Consider the following 14,564-nt stretch of genomic DNA (forward strand, 5'->3'; position numbering starts at 1 on the left):
TATCTGAACTCAAGGGGACCCTCACTGTTAAATGTCAATCCTTTTATGTGACTGAATCTCCATCATATTCTCCTTAGGACAAGTTCCAAATCTCTTCTTCTCTCCAAGCCCCCTTTGCCTTCAATTCCCTTCCGTCTCACTCAGCAAATAATTTTGCTTCCTATTTTATTGAGAAAATCAAGGCCACCCATCATGAGCCAACCTGTTTCTCCTACTCTACACATCAAAATCCCTATACGTTTTTACTCATTCTTTCCCTTTGGCTCTAATTTTGGAAAAAGAGGTGGCCCTTCTTCTTGTGTCCTTGCTGTCATCCCTTCCAGAAGTTGGCTGCAGCAAACATTTCCTCCCCTTCAGTATTGCTCTTTCTACTGGCTCATCTTCATTTTTCCTCTCTCATCTTCGGTACTGTCTTTTCTATTGGCTCTTTTCCCATGGCCTACAAACATGTCCTTAAAACAAAAACCCAAGGTGGTGCAATGGATAGAGCACCAACCCTGAAGTCAGGAGGACCTGAGTTCAGATCTGGCCTCAGATCAAACACTTGACACTTACTAGCTGTGTGACCCTGGGCAAGTCACTTAACCCCAATTGCCTAAAAAAAAAAACAAAACAAAAAAAACCCAACAGGATTAATTGGCCCTCCTACCTCCTTAGACTGTTGCCTTCTCTCTCTTCTACTTTCAATAGCTCCACCTCTTCACCACCAACCCCCTTCTTAGTCCCTTATAATCTAGCTTCTGGCCACCCTAAACTACCAAAACAAATTCCTCCAATGTTATCACTGGTCTCATTTCACTAATAAATCCAAGGGCCTTTTTCTCAGTTCTCATCCTCCACTTCTCTGACCCTTTAGCTATGGTTAAATGCTCCTTCCTCTTGCACATTCTCTCCACCATTGCCTTCCATAATGCTGCTTCCCCCTGGTTCCCCTCCTACCCAATTCACTACTCCTTATAAGTTCCTTTTGCTTACTTAACATTTATTTCAATCCTCTGTGACAATTCTGTAAGGTTCTTCCAGGGGCCACTTTTCTCTTCTGAGTTTAAACTCTGTTCCTTAGTGATATTATCAGCTACCATAAATTCAATTATTGTATTTCTTCAGATGACTTCTAAAATTTTACTCTCATTTCTCCTGAATTCTATTTACTGTCCATATCATCAATTTACTAGATGTATTGTCATCTGAAAATCAGTTTGTCCAAAATAGAACTTAACATTTTAAACTGATGTGTCCTTAAGTACATACCTCCTCCAAATCTTCTTACTTCTATTGAAAACACTCCAAGTTACCAAAGTTCACAACTCTAGAGGGTCCCCAACTCTTCTCTCTTTCTCGTCACTTGACTTCAATTAGTTGTCAAATCTTGACAATTATTCTTCCATATCTCTTGCATTTCCTCCCTTCTCACTATTCACAAGACCACCATTCAAATTCAGGTCCTCATTCCATTTTCCACCCAATAAAATATAAGATCTTTGTAAGTATAGAGTATTCTCTTTTGTCTTTCAATCCTCAGTACCAACTGTAGCGCCTTACATGTGATTGGCAATTAATGTTTACAAATGAGAGAAATGATAATTAAATAACTAATTGTTAATATTGGGGTGAAACAAGATTTATCCCTCTCTGAAACCTTACTCACTACTAGGCCAAACCAGCATCTGAAAGACTGGATTAACTTTCTCTTTAATCTTGTTCAGACCCCACCCAGGCAGAGAAGCCCATTGTGTTCTACTCTGGTTTGTGTGAGGATAAATTCTTTAATTAGATTGCTCGAGGCTGGAGGGGTGGCTTTTTTTTTTCATTAGGTAAAGAAGCCATTCTCTACCTCCTTTCTTACTAAGCCTTAATCACTGAATGGGTGTTGCCGCAGTTAAACTGAGACCTTTTAAAGACCTTAGCTTGAAAAGGCCAAGGTCACACACTGTGTCCTGGGCCATCTCCAGTTGTCCTGATCTATATCTGGCCACTGGACCCAGATGGTTCTGGAGGAGAAAGTGAGGTTGGAGACTTTGCCCAGTTAAATCCAATTCCCTTGCATCATAGCATCACCTCCTTGATGTCATGGTCCTCTAGGAGAACTGAGGACAAACAACAACAACCAGGACATAATCAAAGTCACATTCCCCAGCCCTTCCTCAGAATAGGTCCAACTCTCATTATAATACTCATTGTCTCATAAATTGTTAACCAAAGCCTAGAGATAATTTTATATATTTTAACTTGGAGACAGTTTCATATATACTCAGGCTAGGTCTTTTCCATTGTTCACACTATCTATTCATAAAAAGTCAAAGTAACTGAGCTTATCTGGGGTTAATGATCTGTAGGGGTAGACATCACATAACACTTTTCTTATACTTCTCAAGTAAAGAATCTTCTGTTTGCTATTCAGAGTTGATTTTTGCCCTCAGGCACACCCAGTCTTCCAAGGGCACATCAGCATATTCCTTGATTTGCCTTTGGCCCAAGAAAGCCAGCCAAATGACCATCCTTTTATTAATAATATCCTAGCATTGTTAATAAAATGATTAATTACTAAGACACTATGTGTCAAACTTTTTACACATCACACCGAGTTGCATTGAATGACCTTTCCGTTAGCTTCCTAATTGGGGTCTCTCCTTAATTTCAGTCTCTTCCTTCTCCAATCCATTCCTTAAACAGCCACTAAAATAATCTTTCTAAAGCATTGTTGTTAGTTCTGTTCAAGAGCTATTCTCCTTGAGGTCAGGCAACAGGTGATAAGCATTTGTTAAGTACTTACTATGTGGCAGGTAAGTGTTAGGGATACAAATGACAAGAAAAAGAAAAATAGTCCTTGTCTTCACAGAGCTCTCATTTTAATGAAGGAAGACAACACATAAAAGAGGGCTGGGGGTAAGAGACAGGGAAGAAAATACCAACATAGGGACTTGCTGACAGGAGGGGAACGAAGTATGGCCAAGCTTGGGTCCATCCCCAAAATGAAGGTCTCCCCTCTTCCTCTGGAACTCAGCCTTGGGGGAAAAGGGCTGGCATGGCAGAGGGGTGAGAAGATCCTAGGTGCTGAGAGAAGTTCCAAGGTAAGGATATAGCTGAGTTAAGGTGGTGACACATGAGACAGTCAGAAGCACAACAGGGAGAGGAATGAAGCTTGGCCAGTCTGGGACTGTTCCCCAAATGGAGTCCCCCTCCCTGTCTGGAAGGAGCTGATCACTGGAAGAAGGGAAGAAGCAGGAACTTTATCTTATATTTTCCTTTGTGTATACAATGGTGCCTTACATATAATAAATGTGAAAAAAAAAGGTTGATTAAAAAAACGCAGTTTTTAATAGCTAAATCTAAATATGAGAAAATAGAGGAAAGAGATAAAAGCTTCTAGATGAGAAAGAAGACAATGCAATTTTCTGCATACCAAATGCTCGATTATGAGAGCTATAATAGCCAAAGGATTCCTCTTGGCAAAGGGAAATGGAAAGCATTAGCACTGACAGAAAGAAAATTGCTCCTCCACACAGCAGACTTAGTGTGGGAGCCTAGAATGATGACTTCTCTCCCTTCCTGATTCTGAGTCATACAGATTCCCCAGCAGAGCATGGCAGATTGGTTTACATTTGACTGTGATGGGCACCTGTGGCACCAGCAGCTGCAATGTTGTTTTATTTTGGCTTCATAGTCTGTCTCAGTCACGGTGGTTTAACTAAGTCATTCCATAGATGGGGAGCAGAAAAGTTGACAGGGAAACCTTGATTCTATTCAAAGCATCACTTAACTTCCTTGGATGGAAGAAATCCCAAAGGGTAACTGGGTTTTTGCCCAGTGGTTTGTGATGTAGCTTATATTTTCCAGCGTTTGTATGTGTGAAGAAGGGGGCTTTTAACAGCCAGCTGTTGAGTTCCATCTTTAGTCTGTCTCTAGTCCTATACCCTTAACCAGGATGTTAGCAAGTTCCAAATCTCTGCCCCCAAGAAGCACTTTCTTCTCATTGCCACTGGATGGTATCTGCACATGCTGGGCTGGTATAAAAGGGTTTATCACATAGAATCATAGTCTTTAATACTAGAGGAAGACCCTAGAAATTATTCTAGTCCAGTTTTCTGAGAAAACTGGTACTCAAAAGGAGGAATGTCCTTCCCAAGGTCACACATGTTTTAAGTAGCAAAGACAGGATTTGAAGCAAGGTCACACATCTGTAGCTAGGTGGTACAAGGGGTAGAGTAATGGGTCTGGAGTCAGGAAAACCTGAGTTCAAATCTGGCCACAGACACTTACTAGCTGTGTGAACCTGGGCAACTCACTCAACCCTGTTTGCCTCAGCTCCTCATCCGGAGAGAGGAAATGGCAAACCACTTCAGTATCTTTGCCAAGAAAACCCTAAATGAGGTCATGAAGAGTTGGACACAACTGAAATGATAGAATAACACATATAGCTGCAAATCCAGAATTCTTTCAACTCTAGTATCTCCCTAAAGTTCTTAGTATGAAGCTTCAATATCTTGATTGAATTAAGCTTCTCCTCCATTAGCCCTTATGGCTTGCCTGATATTCTAAGTAAAGGAAGACCAAGATTCCGTAAACCTACAATTTAATATTATACTTATTTGTGTGAGTATCATACCCTCCCAGTAGACTATCAGGGCCTAGAGATAATTTTATATATTTTAACTTGGAGACAGTTTCATATATACTCAGGCTAGGTCTTTTCCATTGTTCACACTATCTATTCATAAAAAGTCAAAGTAACTGAGCTTATCTGGGGTTAATGATCTGTAGGGGTAGACATCACATAACACTTTTCTTATACTTCTCAAGTAAAGAATCTTCTGTTTGCTATTCAGAACTCTTCATAATCTCCACCCTCCTTTCCAGTCTTCTTATACCTTATAACCTCAAACTTTAGTTTGCTCCGGTTGAAGTTTGAGGGAATTGGACTAGATGACCTTGAAAATTCCTTTCATTTCTAAAAATCTTTTCTTTAATAGATGCTTAACAAATGCTCTTTTAAAAAACAATGCTTATAGCCTTATGGTTATTTTAGTTTTTTAATGAGCCCAACCTACAGCAATATCCACAGCATAGTGAGAGATTTGTTGTTATTCAAGACATGTTTCAGGCGGGTCTGACTTTTCATGACCCCATTTGTGCTTTCCTTGGCAGAGATACTGGAGTGGTTTGCCATTGCCTTCTCCAGCTCATTTTACAGATGAGGAAACTGAGGCCAACAGGGTGAAGTGACTTGTCCAGGATCACACAGCTAGTAAGTGTCTGAGGCCAGATTTGAACTCAGGAAGATGAGTTTTCCTGATTTTAAGCCCTGAGGCCCTTGGGAAAAAAAATCTGTCTTTTGATTTCACTGTTTCACATATTATGACAATTCCCCCAAACCCACATGTTATTTGGGTAGGGTTAGTAAATTTATTTTAATTCCCATTGTGGCCCTGGAAGTTAATACTTGGGCTATGTAGATTACCCTGAAGCTTCACTTAACAAGACTACAGAGGCTCTTAAACTTTTTTTTTTAATATGGAATGCTTCACAAATTTGTGTGTTATCCTTGCACAGGGGCCATGCTAATCTTCTCCGTATCATTCCAATTTTAGACTATGCGCTGTGGAAGCAAGCACGAGGCTCTCAAACTTTGTCTTGCATACTTATGACTACCCAAATCACTGCTCTCCCTTTACTGTCTAACACTGAAAGCTTTACACCAAAACCTTAGAAATAGAAGATTGCATCATTCATCTTCACCTCTTCCCTTTTCTGTCAACAGCTCCCTGGTTTATTTGGGTTCTCATTATAGACCACACATTGTCCAGTAAAATTGTGTTTCATAAATATCACCCATTATTTATTTTTCAAGAGTACGGAGACATACTGTACAAGTAGGTTTCCTAAACAGTAGCTAATCATTAGCCAGAACTGTCACAAACACGAAATGATCATTTCTGAACAAATGAAAATGCTGCTTTGAGTCGGGTAGACTGGAGTGTTTGTTCTAGAGGCTTGTCCATGGTTTACATCCTTGTCATTCCTACCCTCTGTGAGACTCCTGAAATGTTTAGTTATTCGTGGGATGTTTCTTTGTTTGTTGCCGTATTTCTCTTCCTGCTGATGGGGCTATTTTTGTTAGGATTAAAATGTCCACTAATAAATATTAAAGTTCACCCCATGAAAAATGTAGCTTTCTCAGAAGCTTACGAGGATTAGAATGTTTAAGAAGACCCTACTAAATATGATCACTCCTCCTCTAAAATCTTTTGTGTGCATGCACGTGGGTGTGCTTTCGGCATCAATTGAATTTGGTATTTTGCTCAAATTGGCTCACACTAATTGTTTGCCCATATTACTGTATGCTTTCCAACAGAATGAGCCTGAGAAAATAGAATCTCCCTCCCTTTTTGCCCAGGGAATACGTACTTCATGTGCTTGATCTTTGTTGGTGGTTAGATGAAAATTCTCGCTTTACATAAGTGGCTTTCATCTTGCCATTTCTTAGGTGACCTCAAATATCTCATCTATAACAGAGCCATGTTAAGCCCTGGCAAACAATAGCAAGAATTAAGCTAGCTGAAACCTGCATATATGTTTAGGGTGCAGAAGGGTGGGGTTCACTGAGAGGGTTGGGAGAGAAAGTGAGAATCAGAATGTCTGATAGAAAAAAAATTAGAAAATTCACTCTCCTTTTATGTTGCCTCATTCTTTTACCTGTCCTTTCCCAAAATAGTTTACCAGGGAAAAAATAACCTCAAAGGTCAAGGTGAATGAGCCTAAATAGGTCAGTAAATAATTTACTATTTAGACTAATAGATACTCCAAACAATGTAAGATTTCCACGTAGCACATCATGGTGACTATGGTCCAGTTTGATCAATTATCAATGGACTTCATGGGACTATATGTGTCCAAAGACATGGAGGTAACAGTGATCTTAAAGTGGTTGGTGCTTATTATTTTTAAAATTGTTTTGCTATGGTCAAAAAAAATTATTCATTAATTTTTTTGTGATGAATCTCTGTGCTTAGTTAGACTTGTCTTCAGACAGTGGGAACAGTTTCATTGGGATGGCATAGAGCATTTTAAACATTTTCAGCATGGTAAAATATGCCAGAGATGATCTTTCTGTCATGGTGAAGGCAGTGCCCACAATGACAAGTTCACAAATCTGTCAAAGCAAGGAGGGGATTTTTATTATTGTTGCTTCTGGCTTAACTCTGATCTTGGTATATCCTACTTACACTTAAAACAACTGATCCATTTTCTAGGTCAGTATAAGGGATCCTTTCAGTACCACAAGCAATGGGGCAATTGCCTGATATATGGTTAGCAACCCACAGTGACTAATGATTTACAGTAAAATCTAGAGCAAAGGAAAGCCAGGGTAAACTCCATATTTCATCTTCTTGGCAGTGAGTTACAAAAGGTTTGCATCTTAAATCAACCGGTGGCTGTACGCTAGAAGGATGTGGGCTAAATAGATTTGTATGACTGTGTAATTATTCATAATAGAAAAGTTCCTAGCTGTCATCATGGCTTCTACAAAGTAGTAAAAGCAGAGTTAAAGAGCTGGCCTCATGTCCTCAAGCACAGATGTTTCCTGGGCCAGAACTGAGAAGGAAGATTTGCCTTATATCCTTATGTTAATGTAGTTCTTATATTAATGGAGTAGAAAAGTGGAAATAGAGAGTCTGAATTTGGGTTGATATTATATTTCCCCAGCCTGTAACCTGGCTGCCTACTTGTACACAGAGTCATTGGTTTGTGGTCATTCCTTTTTCTTTACCATATAGACACTACAGGTTGTAATGAGCATAACTACATATTCTACTACTGTCAACATTACCCCTTTATTTCCCCAGTATCTAGCAGAATATATTGCATATAGTAGATGTGAAATGTTTGTGGAATAAATGGGAATTTGAGTACTTCCCATGTATAAGATGTTTTGCAATGTCTTGGATTGCAAAAATTATGAAACAATCTTCTTGTCCTCAAGGTGTATATACTCTAATGGAGAGGTAAGACACAATAACCTGTGGAATAAAAACTTCAGTTCTTGGCTCAAATGGACTTGATTAATCTTGATGGCTTCTTAATAATGATACTGTTTGGCTCATACTCCCACCCAGAGTTTCCTCTGGGAACATCAGAATTGGGCTCATGCCTGAAAGGATTCTCAGTTTCTATGCAAGCACACAAGCTAACAAAACATCATATATATGGTAAGGTTTATTTAGTTTAAAAAAAATTAAAAAGAATGACTCATACCCAAACTCATAAACAATCAAAACAACTGCCCTTTCTTTTGTGATGGGCTTCCATCTTCCCAAGAGACACAAACCATTTTTTTTTTCTAGACTTACAATACATCCCTCAATAAGGAAAGCAATCTGAATTCTGAATCCTATAGAGTCAAGCAAATGTAGCTTCCTTCAGGGTCTGAAGAAACAGATGACTAACAGTATTTTTGAAGGACTATATAAAGATTGCAGTTTCTTATCATGAATCCTTGCTGTGCTGATCTTCTGTTTTGCATCTTCCTCTCTTGGTGACTGCTCCTTCTCTCACTATCTTCTACCTCAGGAAGACTTCTCTGGGTCATCTTGTACTCTCTCCCTAAGGACTATTTCTCTTCATGTGCCTCCTTTTCTTGTCTGCAGGTTCCTACATGCACATAATTCCTTGAAGAGATTTATAGTTTCCTGGAGGGGCCACATAGCTTCTAGGACTTCTCTACATGGAGCTGAGAAATCCTTCAGCAGTTTAACTCTCTTAGGTTTTTTTGTTTGTTTGGTTATTTGTTTTGTTTTTGTCTCACTTCTCTTTTTTATTTTTATTTTTTTAGGCAATTGGGGTTAAGTGACTTGCCCAGGGTCACACAACTAGTAAGTGTCAAGTGTTTGGTCTGAGGCCAGATTTGAATTCAGGTCCTCCTGACTTCAGGGCTGATGCTCTATCCACTGCCCCACCTAGCTGCCCCTCACTTCTCTTCTAAAGTCTAAACCCAAGACTTATCTCAGGTAAGCAAACTAATCATGAACTTGAATGAGGACAAAGGCTTGATCAACAAAGACTCCAAACTGGAAGAATTGTTACCTTGTCGTGTGAATTCACACCTTATCAAGGAGACAAACTAGGAAATAAAAACAAAGAATAGAGATTAGGATGTGCCAAGTAACTACCCAGTGCATGGTAGAGACTACAAGTGGGATTGTAGGATTATAGGTTGCAGATTTAGAGCTGGAAGGGACTTTAGAGGCAATGTGGTCTAATATCCTGGTTTTATAGGACTTGAACTGACTGGTCAAGTGCTTTTCCAAAAAATTACCCAGGAATTAAGTAGCAGAGCTAGGATTTGAACCCAAGTAAACCAATGTGACCCTAAATGTAGCATGTTTTTTTTTTATTTCCCCATTGTACCACAGGTGTTCAGAATAGAGAGTCTAGCTTTGAAAGAAGGGGAAAGAAATAAGATCCTTTTCTGCTTCTTCATTTCTCTCAGCACATTGAATGATCATATTTAAAGGCATCTAGCACAGTGGGTAGAGTGTAGGGCCTGGAATCAAGAAGACTTGTCTGCCTGAGTTCAAATAAGGCCTGGGACACTTCCTAGCTGTGTGACCCTGCATAAGTCACTTAATCCTGTTTGTCTCAGTTTCCTCATCTGTAAAATGAATTGGAGAAGGAAATGGCAAACAAACCACTCCAGTATCTTTGTCAAGAAAACCCCAAATAGGGTCACAAAAAGTAGGACATGACTTAAAAACAACTGAACAACAATGTTCATATTTAGAAGATAAATCAAATATATTTAATTAGTCTATATTGATTCAAATCACATACCATCCCTCCTCCTACCACAGTCTACTCTTCCTAAGCCTATAGACCCTCTCTATTTCAACATGCAAATTGAAAGTCTGCTCCCCAAAAAGAGGCGGGGAAAAATACCCTAAAGAAAGGGTCCTAAAGATGAGAAATAGGACTGAGCCAATGCATTCAATTAATTTTCCTGTCCTACTTAAGTAACCCTCACCAGCAGTCTTTGTCACTGAAAATAATCACAACTCTTTCAATGAGGTCAAGGCATTGCCTTCTTCTTACAAATAATGTGGCAACCAGGAATAGACCCATTATGCAACTCAGAAAAAACAAATAGCTAGACCTACCTTTACCTTAGGATGCACTGATCAAAAACATTCTTCACTACTGTGTTCTTCATCTTAGGGACTTGCTTTTCTGTCCGGTGATATGATTCTGAAGCATTTCTATATTGACTCTTTAAAGATGAGCTCAATGAGAATTTTGATGTTGTAAGAATGCAGATATTGCATGTATGGTTTCTGAGATAAGAGACTCCCTTCCTAGTGAAATGATGACTCATAAAAGTCACACACTTTCCTGCATAATTGGAAAGAAGAATTCAGTAGAGAAATGCTAAAGAATCACTTTTGGGACAGGTCTATTAATGTTGAAGTCAGCAGTTCTGTCTTCCATTATAAATATTCTAAACAGCAATAATAATAGGGACCATTAAAAGGTGTTTGTCTGGAGGTAGCATTCATCTTATCTTGGGTTGCTAAGCAAAAAAAAAGTAAGAAAAGTGGGTCTATTCATTGCAATATACAAATACTAATAGCAGGAATAACATCACATAATAAATAGAATATTGGATTTGGAGTCAAGAAGATCCAGGTTCAAATCTCAACCCAGATGCTTACTAGCTACATGACACAACTTCTCTTAACCTTAATGTCAGCTTTCCCATGTAAAATGGAAATAATAATACCATTGGTTCTTACCTTATGGGCTCTTACCTGTTGTAACAAAAACATGAAATAATAGATGGAAAGTGCTTTGCTGACTTTAAGGCACTATATAAATGTCTGTTATTAGTAGTATTATGTGGCTCATCCAAATACTTGCATCTGGAAGAACTTAAAGGGTAGATTTGTTGCATCAAAAAGGTAGAAAGGCACTAATTATGAACAATTCATGTAGCTCCAAAATTGTACCACAAGTGAAAAATCTATTTTTTAAAGTTTTATCAGTACATTTTATACCTCAGACATTTCCCAAAATGTCTACTGCCCCTATAGAGTCATCCCTTGTCACAGAAAAACAGCTAAGGGAAAAACAATTGACGCGAAGATTATATTTGACAGTAGCATATACAACATTCAGCACCTGAGATTCCACCTACCCCCACCATCACTGCCTACAGGAAGGAAGAATGTTTTTTCATCTGTTCTTTTGATCTAATATTGAGCATTGTCACTAACCTGAATTCAGCTGTCTTTCAGCATTACATTACTGTAATTATTGTGAATATTATTCTCCTGGTTTTGTTTTATCCACCCAAAATTCATTCATACAATTTTTCCTATGCTTCTCTAAATTCCTCATCTCTATTATTTTATTATGGCACAATAATATTACATTATGGTCATATTCCACAATTTACTTAGTCATTCCCCAAGAAACCATTTCCAAAATGAGACTTAATGTACCCTACAGCAAGTGGTCAGTAAAAATGACCAAAATTTTGCAGCACACATATTTGGAAAAATAGGGTGTGGTGCCCACCTTTCATAGGAAACCTTTCCCAATTTCCCTTAATTCTTCTGTTCTATTTATCTTGTATATAGGTTATTTGTACGTAATTGTTTACATGTTGTCACCTCCATTAGACTGTGAGCTCCTTGAGAGTGGGCACTGTCTTTTGCCTTTCTATATATCACCAGGGCTTAGCACCATGCCTGGCCCATAGAAGGCACCCTTATAAATATTTTATTGACTAACTAACTAATATATTTGATATATAAATTTAGGTACAGAAAGAGCTTCATGGTTAATGTCCAGTTTAGACTATATGGCTACATACTTTTTGTGGCTGCAAGAAACTGAGTGTCAGTTGGAGAATTTCAGAACAAAATTATGACATATGAATATAATGAAATATTCTTTTACTATAAGAAATGACAGATGTGGAACTTAGAGAAACATAAGAAGACTTGTATGGACTGATACAGAACGAAGTAAGCAAACCAGGAGAACAGTATATACAATAACTACAATATTGTTTGTGAAAACAACACAACAAAGCAGTGGATCTCTGAAGAATCACAATGACAATGACCAATCTTAGTCTAAAAGAAAATGACAATGAAATGCTACTTACTATTAATCAGGCAAGCATTTATTTAGCACCTACTATGTGCCTAGAACTCTGGTATATACTGGAGATGCAGAGACAAAATGAAATAATCTCTACCCTCAGGAAGCTTATATTTAATGGGGGGGGTGTGCGTGTATGTGTGTGTGTGTGTGTGTGTGTATACACACACACACATACATATATACACACATACACATATACATATATAGATATATATATAAACAGGCACATATATAGGTATATATACATATATAAGCATATGCTTTCTGTCCAGTGATGTGATTCTGAAGCATTTCCCTGACTCTTTAAAGATGAGCTCAATGAGCATTTTGATATTACAAAAATGTAGCTATTACTTATACATATGCAACATATATTATATTCATATACATATAAAGGTATATACAAATACACACCAAGAATATACAGAGTAACCTTGGTGGCTTCTAAGAAAGCCTCAAAGTGGCATTTAAGCTGAGTCTTGAAAGAATTCAGGGATTAAAAGAGGTAAAGAAGAGGAGAGAGGACACTCCAGGCATGATGAGGTATGAAGGTATGGAGACAAAAAGTGACATGTCAATTGTGAAGGAAAACCATTATGACTGGACCATAAGTTTTGTGGAGGGGAATAACACATCAGAATACCGGAAAGATAAAAGAATTCAGACCGTAAAAACATGTAAATGTCAATTGAAGAATTTGTGTTTTATCCTAGAGGTGAAAGAGAATGACTAGAGAGTATCTAGAGTGGTGTGACATAATCAGCCCTGTGCTTTAGGAAATCACTTTGGAGGTTAGCTGTGGTGAGTAGGATAGAGAATCATGGGTCCAGTTCTATTCTTGTATACATTTATGTATGTAAGATTTTATGTATAAGATTATATACACACATAAATATACACATGTGTGTATCCTATATAGGACCATATATGTGATGCATACATGTATTTATGCATGCATACATGCACACACATATACAACACATATGTATGCACACATCCCATATAGGGCCATATATGTGATATGTGTGTATATGCATTGTTACATATATACACATATGCACGCATATACATTTTGTATGCATGTATATATCCTATATGGGACCATATATGTTATGTGTGTATGTGTTACATGTACACATATGTTATATATATGCACATATATAAACATATCAAATATTAGAAATGTATGTGTATATATATATATTACACACACACATATATATACATACACTTTTTTTGTTCAGTTGTTTTAGTTGTGTTCAACTCTTCATGACTTCATTTTGGGGTTTTCTTGGCAAAAGTATCGGAGTGGCTTGCCATTTCCTTCTCCGGCTCATTTTTATAGATGAGGAAAACAGTCACACAGCTAATAAATATCTGAGGCCAAATTTGAACTCATGAAGATGAGTCTTCCTGATTCCAAGCCTAGTACTTTTTCCACTGTGTCACCTAGCTGCCCTATATAACACACACACACACATATATGTATATATACATATATGTATGCATATACACATATATAACATGAGATATATGCACATACATGTGTACATAACATATATCTATATCTATCTATCTATCTATCTATCTATCTATCTATTTATCTATCTATCTATACATGCATGCCTGCACGTGTTAGGAAAATTATTTCACTGAGCTAACAAAAAAAAAAGAAACAAAATTTGGGTTAGGAGGAGAAAATCTCTTATTTATCACCAAATCCCTTCAATGAGAGAGAATAAAACTCAAAATAACTTAAAGAGATTGCTAATTTTCTCCCCTCCCTCCACCCTCATTCTATAGTGGAACTAGAATCAGGAAGATCTTAGTTCAAATCATGCCTCAAACATTTACTAGCTGTATGACCCTGGGAAAGTCATTTAATCTCTGTTTGCCTGGATTTCTTGATTGTAAAATGCAGATAATAGAAGCATTTACCTCAAGGGGTTGTTATAAGGATTAAATGAGATAGTTGTAAAGTGCTCAGTACAGTGCCTGTCACAGAGTAGGTGGTATATAAATGCTTATTCGGAAGATAGATAGATAAATGTACATATATATACACACACACATTTCCATGTGTATGTGTGTATGTATGTATGTATATATATATATATACATACACACATAGGTGTGTGTGTGTATGCACACACATCTGTGTATATGTATATGTGTGTGTACAATATACTGGATTCCTTATTCCACATCTACTCATACATGTTTGGCTTTTGCACATACCCCCAGTTTTGGGAATAGTAAGAAGACTTGATCACTGCTTAACTAGACTGCAGCTTACTGTGGGTACTAATGCTGTTTCCCAGGACAGCAAGGCATAAAACAAACCACATAAAAATCTGTTGGGGGCTGGGGTGGAGGGGTGGTGAGGGAGATAGCGATAACAA

General features: G+C 37.8%; 1 non-coding gene across 1 annotated transcript; it reads right to left on the minus strand.

Annotated features, from left to right (window-relative positions):
* Window positions 1-5,505: 5,505 nt before the first annotated feature.
* On the minus strand, window positions 5,506-5,612 carry LOC114040905. Its single transcript, XR_003568852.1, has one exon. It is a non-coding gene; the product is annotated as a U6 spliceosomal RNA (small nuclear RNA).
* Between the last annotated feature and the right edge of the window lie 8,952 nt (window positions 5,613-14,564).

Source organism: Vombatus ursinus, unplaced genomic scaffold, assembly GCF_900497805.2.
Source record: "Vombatus ursinus unplaced genomic scaffold, bare-nosed wombat genome assembly UNPS02014158.1, whole genome shotgun sequence".
Classification (NCBI taxonomy): Eukaryota; Metazoa; Chordata; class Mammalia; order Diprotodontia; family Vombatidae; genus Vombatus; species Vombatus ursinus.